Genomic DNA, 9,297 nt, shown 5'->3' with positions numbered 1-9,297 from the left:
TGGCAACACGTCCACAGAACAATATCCATAATCACTTAGCCAAATTTCCATACCATTTGACTCAATTTTCTGGAAAGCAGAGGTATATTTTCGGAGCGCAGAGATCCGTGTGTAATCTTCACCTCCCTGCCTCCCACCTGGAGCCCCACAGCGCGCAGGCACCTCCCTCCAGGCAGGCGGCCAGGGTGCAGCCGGAGCAGGGGAGCGCCTGTGCTGGACCTGCCCCCCGCCGCGTCTCCCTCCCGGGCTCCCATGCAGGTCACAGCCCCACTGGATGGCCCCACAGGCTGAGGGGTAGGGCTCCGGGACGGGACCATGATCAGGGAGCCAGATTAGAGGTGTGAACACCCTCAGGGCACCACACAGGGCAAGTGTGGAAACCTTCCCTCCTGCGAGGACGAGGACAGCCAGATGAGCCTCAGGGTAAGACCTCTGCATGCCAGGGATGAGGGGACAGTCTCAGGTGAGAGCCCCATGCGTGCGGATGCACCTGCCAGGTGATGCTAAGGTGCATACAGACACACACTCACCCAGCCACTGACCCAAGAGGTTCTCAGGCCCCCAGGCCAGGGTAGAGCCCTGACCCCTCAGGGATGGGGGAGAGGCTCAGAGAAGAGCCCTCAGCCTCACTGGCCGGCCACATACAGCTCACAGAACAGGTTTCCAGGACTTCAGCTAGGCTTCCCACACTCCAAGCCGACCGCGGGGTGCACAACATGAGCTCGAGAGGGCTCGAGGTGTTTTCAGCAAGTGGGGAGATGACACGCTGGAAACACACGTCCATGAAAACATCTTATCTTGTCTGTTCTTCAGCACAGCTTGCAAGGACACCCCTGAACCCAAAAGCACAACATCATTCAAGGCCCCGTTCAAAGCAGCCTCCATCGTGTCTCCTTCCCTCGATGCCGGTGCCCCGTAGCTTCTCCGACGCCACTGGTCCCGTCCCTAAGCCTTCTGAGCCTGAACACTAGTTCTACTTCTATCGAATTTAGGAACGTGATCTGTTATGTCATTAAAGAATAAAACGTTTGAGGCACAAAACAGTTCAAGAAGGAACAAGAGTCCCTACAAGAGTCCCATTCTACAACCAGAGGGCGCCTGTCACTCAGGACAGATCGTCCTTCTCTGTGCACAGAAGCTGATACACATATCCATAAGCATATTGATACACAAATGTAATTACATATGTACATAAAATGTAAACATGATTACATGCACGATAAGTACCCAATGTGCACACATGCTACCACGCTCCCCCGAGCACACCTCCTGCTCCCATCTCAAACACACCACACACAATCATCCTCTTCCATGGCTCTGACCCTCACGTCCAATCCTCCTCAGTAATTAATTATTACCTGGTCCTGCAGTAATGCACGAGGCGGCGCATCTGCTGCTGACCCTGCAAGAAGCTCCCAGTCTGCCCACTGAGACCTCTGTAGCTATCATGTCCCTGGATACTCAGCTGCGGCTGCATGGCAGGAGGCCATGATGACATGGCAGTGGCCTGGACTGGGTGAAAACCCCGTGAGGGCCCAGGGCCAGCCCCTCCAGGGAGCTTTTGGGAGCAGGGAATGACCCATGGCCACGGGCTGAGCCACATGTGCCCCATGGGGAACTTGGGTCCGGCCTCCCCAGGGCAGGCCAAGTGCCCCGAGGCATGGCTCTGCAGGTGTCACGCACACGATGACAAGAGCCGCTCCATGGCAGTGTCGCTGATAGCAAAGTTCCCAGGACTGCTAGGAGGGCAGCTGCAGACAGGTGAGGAGCCGCCAAGCTGGCAGGAGTGGGATGGCACCCACGCTGGGACAGAAGGAAATATGCAGGGACCCATGGAACCCATGTGCACAGCTCCAGTCATTGACCTCCTTGGAAGGCAACAACCTGGCCCATAGGGTAGGGCTGCAGGCTCAGATCCCTCACCCAGGAATGAAAGCTTGGGCCATACAGCAAGACACCAACATCAGCCAGAGGGACACCTGAGAATTCAGGATAGAGGGCCAGCCCTAGGCCAGAGCAGCCCCCTCACCCCCTCCCTGCGAGCGCCCCCAGAGAGGTGTGAGGAACACATCTACAGGCCATGAGTGTCTCAGATCTTCACCCCCAGGACTGTCACTGATCTGAAGTCCAGACACCACGCACCGAAATCCACCACAGCCTTCACGTGGAGGCCATGCTCTCTGCAAGCAGCCTTGCGGATACCACACACCCATCTGCGGATGTGCAGGACCCCTCCGACAACTAACTCTGGCTCAGGAACTCCTGAAGCCTTATCACACTTCTCCAGAACCGCCCTAGTCTGACATTTCACCCAGACTTCCTCCCCTCGGCCCTCCTCCATGAGGATCTGACCTGGATCTTGCTCAGCTGGCCTCACGAGCCTCCACCAAATCCTTCGCATAGTGTCCCTCTCCAGCATTTCTCCTAATAAAGCTCTCACATAAGTAATCCCCCTTGCTCTGCTTTGGGGGGACTCAGCACAGATGCAAAGAAAATCTATTAAAGCTACATGTAAGCTATTATGATGAGTGGACAATTGCTACGATTACTTAGCAAGACTCGTAGATACAAAATCAACATACAAAACTTACGTGCATTTCTGTGTATCAGTGACAGGTAAAAATTCCATCTTAAAGAAAATACAAAAAAAAAAAAAAAAGAAAGAAAGAAAAGAAAATATAATTGCATTTTTACAATGAGGCCCCTAAGAATAAATCTAATAAAAGTTGTGCAAAACATCACAAAGTTTACAGAATGTTGAAAGGCATTAAGACAAAAGTAAACGTAGAGAGGTATACAATGTTCACAGATTGAAATAATCATTGTAAATAGTTGACCTTCTCCAAACTGATTTTAGACAGTACAACCCTATTCAAAACAATATTTTTTGGGGGGGACTGGATTCTAAAAATTTATATGAAAAGAAAAAGGTCAGAAACTGCCAGGTTTTTTTTTTCTTTTCTACAAAAGATCTTATTTATTTATTTGATAGAATGAGCAAGCACACGAGTGCACAAGCAGGGGGAGGGACAATGGGAGGGGGCTCAGATTCCCTGCTGAGCGGGGAGCCCAACGCGGGACTCGATCTCAGGACCCTCAGATCACAACCTGAGCTGAAGGCAGCCACTTCACTGACAGAGGCACCCACACAACCCAGCCGGGGGATTCCTGAAGAATAAAAGTTTGAAGTACTTTCCTTGAGATATCGATGTCTATTGTAAAACTATAGAAATTAAGACAGTCTTGTTTTGATGCAAAGAGACACTACTTGACCAATGGAACAAAATAATGAATATACAGATTTTTGGCTTATGACAGCAGAATTTCAGATCAGACTTCTCAATTATTGGTGTCTTGAAATTGAACACATTTATGGAAAATAAACGAACTGGTCTCCCACCTCACACCATTTGTAAAAACTAATTCCAGGTAAATTAAAAACAAAATGAGGAAGACAAAACTATTACATGTGTATCTTTCCTGATTCCAGAGTTGGGATGTATTTCTTAAACAAATGTGGCATTTGCTAATACAGCATTTTTATAAAACAAAGACCAACAGATGGGTCTATATTGAAATTTAAAGAAAAGACAACCACCAAGAAAGCATACTAGAAGCTGAGAAAAGGTATCTGTAATATCTAGGACTGACAGAAGACTAGTTTATAGAATATGCGACCCCCAAAAATCAGTTAACAAATGGTAGGAAACTCTCAAAAGAGTACAAAGGGAAGGAACAAGCAATTCGCATGCTGGAAATCTCCATGGCCAGCATACGCATGAAAACACACCCAATCTCATTAACAGTTAAGAAATAGAAGTTAAAGCATGAAATGCCAGCAGCAGTCAGCAGCCAGATTGGTGTTAAAGTCCGTCCACGTTTGGAAAAGCTAAAAATTGCAAATAATCCAAACACTCATGAACAATAAAATGACTGAATTGTGGTGACTCCAAAAACTGGAATAATTTAGAGCAATATGTGAACTTCAGTTACAACTGGAGGTCAGTTCTCAACATGAGACTTATGTTATGGGTATCAATATGACCCTACATGTAAAATGCTGAATTACATGGGGCACCTGCATGGCTCAGTCAGGTAAGCATCCAGCTTCAGCTCAAGTGATGATCTCTGGGTCGTGAGATCGAGTGCCATTTTGGGCTCTATGCTCAGCGTGGAGTCTGATGGAGATTCTCCCTCTCCCTCTGCCTCCCACCCGGCTCACTCTCTCTCAAGTCAACCTTTAAAAAAATAATAACAAAATGCTAAATTACAGATTCCATTAACAATCTGTTATTTTTGGCAGTGCAAACACAGGTGGCAAAATTACAATGAAAAGCAGGGGGTGATTGACACAGGAGTCAGGACGACTTATCTACACAGAGAGGGCAGGAAAACAGGAAGAGTCAAAGGAGGCTCCCAGATTATTATTAGAAATGCTCATATTTTAAACTAGGAGGTAGGAACATATCTTCTGGCTTCATAATTAATCTTTAAACTTGACATGTAGAAATTAATTATAGAGAAAAAACCCTGTATCACCAAAAGCTGCTTCTCAAAAAACACAACAAAAAAACAAACAAACAAAAAACCCACCAACAAACAAAAACCTGATAAAGAGCACTCCAATGGAACAGCTCTTGTTGAAATCATCTTCCTGCCAAATGCAATGATCAATTCTCTATCAGAATCCACGACTGTCTTTCAGCAGCATTCAAAAGAGCTGAGTACTGATTTCCTACAATGCTGTTCCCCTTGGCTTCCCCAACACTCCCATGCTCCTGCTCGGCCTCTGAATGTTGGGAGTACCTCTGGCTGAGTTGTGGATCTTCGTCTCTATACCTTCCTCTTGGGTAATCTAAGTCCCATGCCTTCAAATGCTCCTTTTATGTTGATAATCTCCATATGTTTATCTCTAGCTCTGAGATAAACAGAGGTCCTCTGAATCCCAGACTCATAAATCCAGAGTTAACATCTCTGACACTCTATCCTATAAACTTTAGCTGCTTTGGCTTCCGAGGACAACCACAGGCACTGAAGTTAGAGAAATCTCCATGTTCTGCCTAGGTTCCCTCTCCCTGCATGGCAGATTGCAGACCGCAGACCTCCTCCAGGTAGTAAGTCAGAGCAACTGGAGGGCTCATCTCGGTTGTTTGCCAAATCTGAGGTATCACAATCCTCCACTGCCAGGTATACATGGTCTCCACTTGGACATACCCAGTTTCTTTGGTTGCGTTTGGTTTGGTTTGTGTCAGGCAGAATATGTCTGGTCTCTTATTATTCCATCTTAGCCAGAAATGGAGGCCCACCCTCTCTAATAACTCTGAACGTACAAATTAATAATGGTACCTCATAAATGCTTAGTTATTTGGTGAATGAAGTCCCTAACTTTAAAACTAATGAGTACAAAGCAGGGTCTTGTCTTGACAGTGAGGAAAAACAAATAGCAAAGTGGTAGACTTAAATCCGATCACATAATCATATTAAAGGCAAATAGTCTAGAAATTCCAATTTAAAAAAAAAAGACTGTTCGAGTGAATTAAAAAACAATAAACATAAGTGTCCCAACTATATGTTGTCTGCAAGATATCTACCTTAAATATACAGTCACAAATATGTTCAATATAAAAGGATGGAAAAGTTATACCATGTTAACACAAATGAAAAGAAAGCTGGAAGGACTATAATATTGATAGGGTATATTTCAAGGCAAAGATTATTACCAGAGATTGCAAAGGTCACTTTACAATGATAAAGGAGGTCCATTCATCCAGGAAATATAATGATCCTAAATACTTATGAACCTAACAACAGAGCTTCAAAATACATAAAGCAAAAACTGAAATTCAAGGAGAGAGATAAATTCAGAATTATAGTGAAAAGATTACACCCAACCTCAAAAATCAAGAAGTAGACCAAAATTAGTGAGATGCAAAAGGCTTAAACCAACCACCTTATCCTGATTTCACAGAACACAAGAACAGCAGAATAAACATTCTGCTAACGTGTACCCAGGACTTTACCACTATACACCCTATCTAAGGGCATAAAACAAATCTCAATAAATTTAAATGGAGGGGCACCTGGGTGGCTCAGTCACTTAAGTGTGTCTTCAGCTCAAGTCATGATTCCAGGGTCCTAGGATCAAGCCCCTTAGCAGGCTCCTTGTTCCGTGGAGGGCCTCTTCTCTCTCTCTCTCCCTCTGCCTGCTACTCCCCCTGCTTGTGCTCTAATAAATAAAATCTTTTAAAAATTTTAAATGGTTTAATCTCATATAAAGTATGTTCTCTCTGACCACAGTGGGATTATATTGCAAATCAGTAACAGAAAGGTATATGCAAAATCCATAAAAATTTGGAAACCACGTGACAAACTTCTAAACAACCCATAGGTCAAAGAATTTTAAAAAAGGGAAGCTGGAAAGTATTTTGAAAAGAAAAAAAAAAATGCATTAAAATTTGTAGAATGCGAGGAGCCCAGGTGGCTCAGCGGTTTAGCGCCACCTTCAGGCCAGGGCCTGATCTTGGAGACCCGGGATCCAGTCCCATGTCGGGCTTCCTGCATGGAGCCTGCTTCTCTCTCTTCCTGTGTCTCTGCCTTTCTCTGTCTCTCATGAATAAATAAACAGAATCTTAAAAAAAAAAAAAAAATTGTAGGATGCACAGGAAGATCTTAAATCAATTACCTTCTATCTCAAGGAAAAAAAAGAGTAAGTAGAAGAAAAATAATAAAGATCAGAGTAGAAATCAATAAAATAAAAAGCGTAAGACAATAGAGAAAATCAAGGACAACAAAAGCTCCATAATTGGGAAGATAAATGGAACTGATTAATCTCTAGCTAGTTATATAAGGAGACAAACCTCCCATGCAGAAGAATTTAACATAATTTATGTAGGTGCTCCCGCTCAAGGAGGTGGAACAGAACTCCTCTTCCCTAAGTGTGGGCTGCACAGTGACCTCCTCCTGAAGAGCACAGGATGAAAAACCATCTCAGCCTGGTGATCAGGGTCAGTCAGCATTCACGGTGATGAGCCGCATTCGCAGTTTGCACCCTGGATTCCGTGTGATGAGAAGGGCATGTTACTTCTGTGGTCTTTCTCCTCAAAGCTTATAACCCCACACTAATCATGAGGAAAAACATCAGACAAAACCCAGCTGGGGCATTCTATAAAATATCTGACCAGTACTCCTCAAAACTGTCCAGACCTTAGAAAAACAAGAAAAAAAGCCTGAGAAACTGTCACAGTCAGAAGGAGCCTAACGTGATATAACAACCAAATGTTATGTGGTGTCCTGAACAGAATCTGAGAACAGAAAAAGCACCATCCAACAGAAATAAACAGGAGACACATACATAATTTATAGTTTTCTAGTAACAATATTAAAAAGTAAAAAAATAAAACACACTGGTGAAATTTTAGTATTATTTAAGCTAACATATACAAAATAGCACTTCAACATGTAGCTGTATGAAAAAATATTGAGCTATCTTACATTCCTTTTTTCATACTAAATATTTGGAATTTGCAGTGTGTTTTACACTTATAGCACATCTCAATTCAGAATAGGCACATTTCAAGTGCTCAACAGCCACCTGTGATGGACAGGCCCCTCTAAACAAATAGCTATGATTTAAAGTTGACAACAATTGAAAACTACTATAGTCATAGTGATGACTCTTGGTTAATTGCAGGCTAATCCATAGATACCGCTTTTTCGGACAAGTTTCATTTTGTGGTTAAAATGACAACAACAAAAAAAAAGGAGTAGCAGCTTTGTTCTGATTCTCTATGTATAGTCATTTGTCTGGATTCTTCTCCCTGCACACTGTACCTATGGGAGACTGTTGACACCATGGGCTGAAATAAAAATTTCTCCACTCAAGCACAGAGCCTGATAGATGCTTAACGTTTTTAAAAAAGAAACTGGGAGGAAAAATGTGCAAATCACTTACATGATAAAAGACTTATATCCAGATACATAAACAATCCTCAAAACTCTGTAAGAAAACAACCCAATAAAACATCAGCAAATATTTTAACAGACACAATTTCATGGCAGATAAGCACATGAAAACACACCCAATGTCATTAGACACCAGAGAGATGGCACCACACACCACACACCACACACCTCGTGTGGAGAGGGCACTCTGGGAAGCGCGGACAAGCATGGGCAGCAACTAGAGACAGTGACACACTCTGACCACAGGGGCCTGTCTCTGAACACCTCAGCCATAAACCTACCATAGATGGTCTAGCCGTTCCCTCTCCTCGTCACCAGAGAAATAACGGCATTTACTCAGAGAAAGAAGCTTACACACCTGTTCATAGCAGCTCTCTTTGTAACACCAGAAACAATGTGAATGGCAATTGTAGGTGAATGTGTTTTCCTGTGCCACAGGAGGTAAAGCTCTTAATTTTTTTTTGCAAATGGTTTGCCCAAAGCCGTTTACCCCAAAGCATCTGTTGAGTAATCAGTTCACATTATCTCTGAAGCGAACCTTCACAGACTCTAAGGACCCATGACAAACACCAGCTTTTGGATACTTTGTTCTAGTCCACTGATGTTTCTGTTGTGTCCTACCACTTCATACATAGTAGCATTTTCTTTTTTGATATATGATTTGACAAATTTCTGCGTCTTTTTCTATTCTTTTTCAGAAACAAAAAAATGAGGGGAAAAAAAGGAAACTTCTTAGACATTCTGAACTGTACCTATATCCACAGTCAGAAGGAAATAAGAGAATCACGGACTAGTTAGGAATTAAGGACATAGAAAAGCACCCTACGAAAGCCTGTGATGTAACTCAAGTTAATGCAGAGAATGATTCCGTCAGAAGCACGAGAAAAAATTCCATTAGCATTCAATTCAGGAAAAAATAAACCAAACGAGGAAGAGGAAAAGCATTAAATACAGAACAGTAAATTACAAAAAAAGCAGAAAATGGCATTTATACATAGTAAAATGGTAATATCAAGAGATAATTCTTGAAAGACATAAGCTATAATTCCACTGGTAAAAGTGATCAGGAAGGAAAAAGAAAATACGAATATGTAATATTAGGAATGAAAGGGTTATAATTCAAATATAAGTATTTCAGGCATCAGTATAAAAATTAATGCCAACAAATTTGAAAGCCTAAATGAAAACATGATTTTCTAGGAAAAAAAAAAAAAAACGAGCTCGGAATTCAGAAATCTGAGTCTCATAAGCAAAGTAGAAAAGCAAATGGTTGTTCATAACCCACCCACCAAAGAGTGTCAGTGAGCCAGTATGGTTGAAACTGAGCAGAGTCAC

The sequence above is a fragment of the Canis lupus genome, chromosome 17 (assembly GCF_048164855.1).
Source record: "Canis lupus baileyi chromosome 17, mCanLup2.hap1, whole genome shotgun sequence".
Lineage (NCBI taxonomy): Eukaryota > Metazoa > Chordata > Mammalia > Carnivora > Canidae > Canis > Canis lupus.
The sequence above is the reverse complement of the archived record's forward strand: the minus strand, read 5'-3'. Positions refer to the sequence as shown.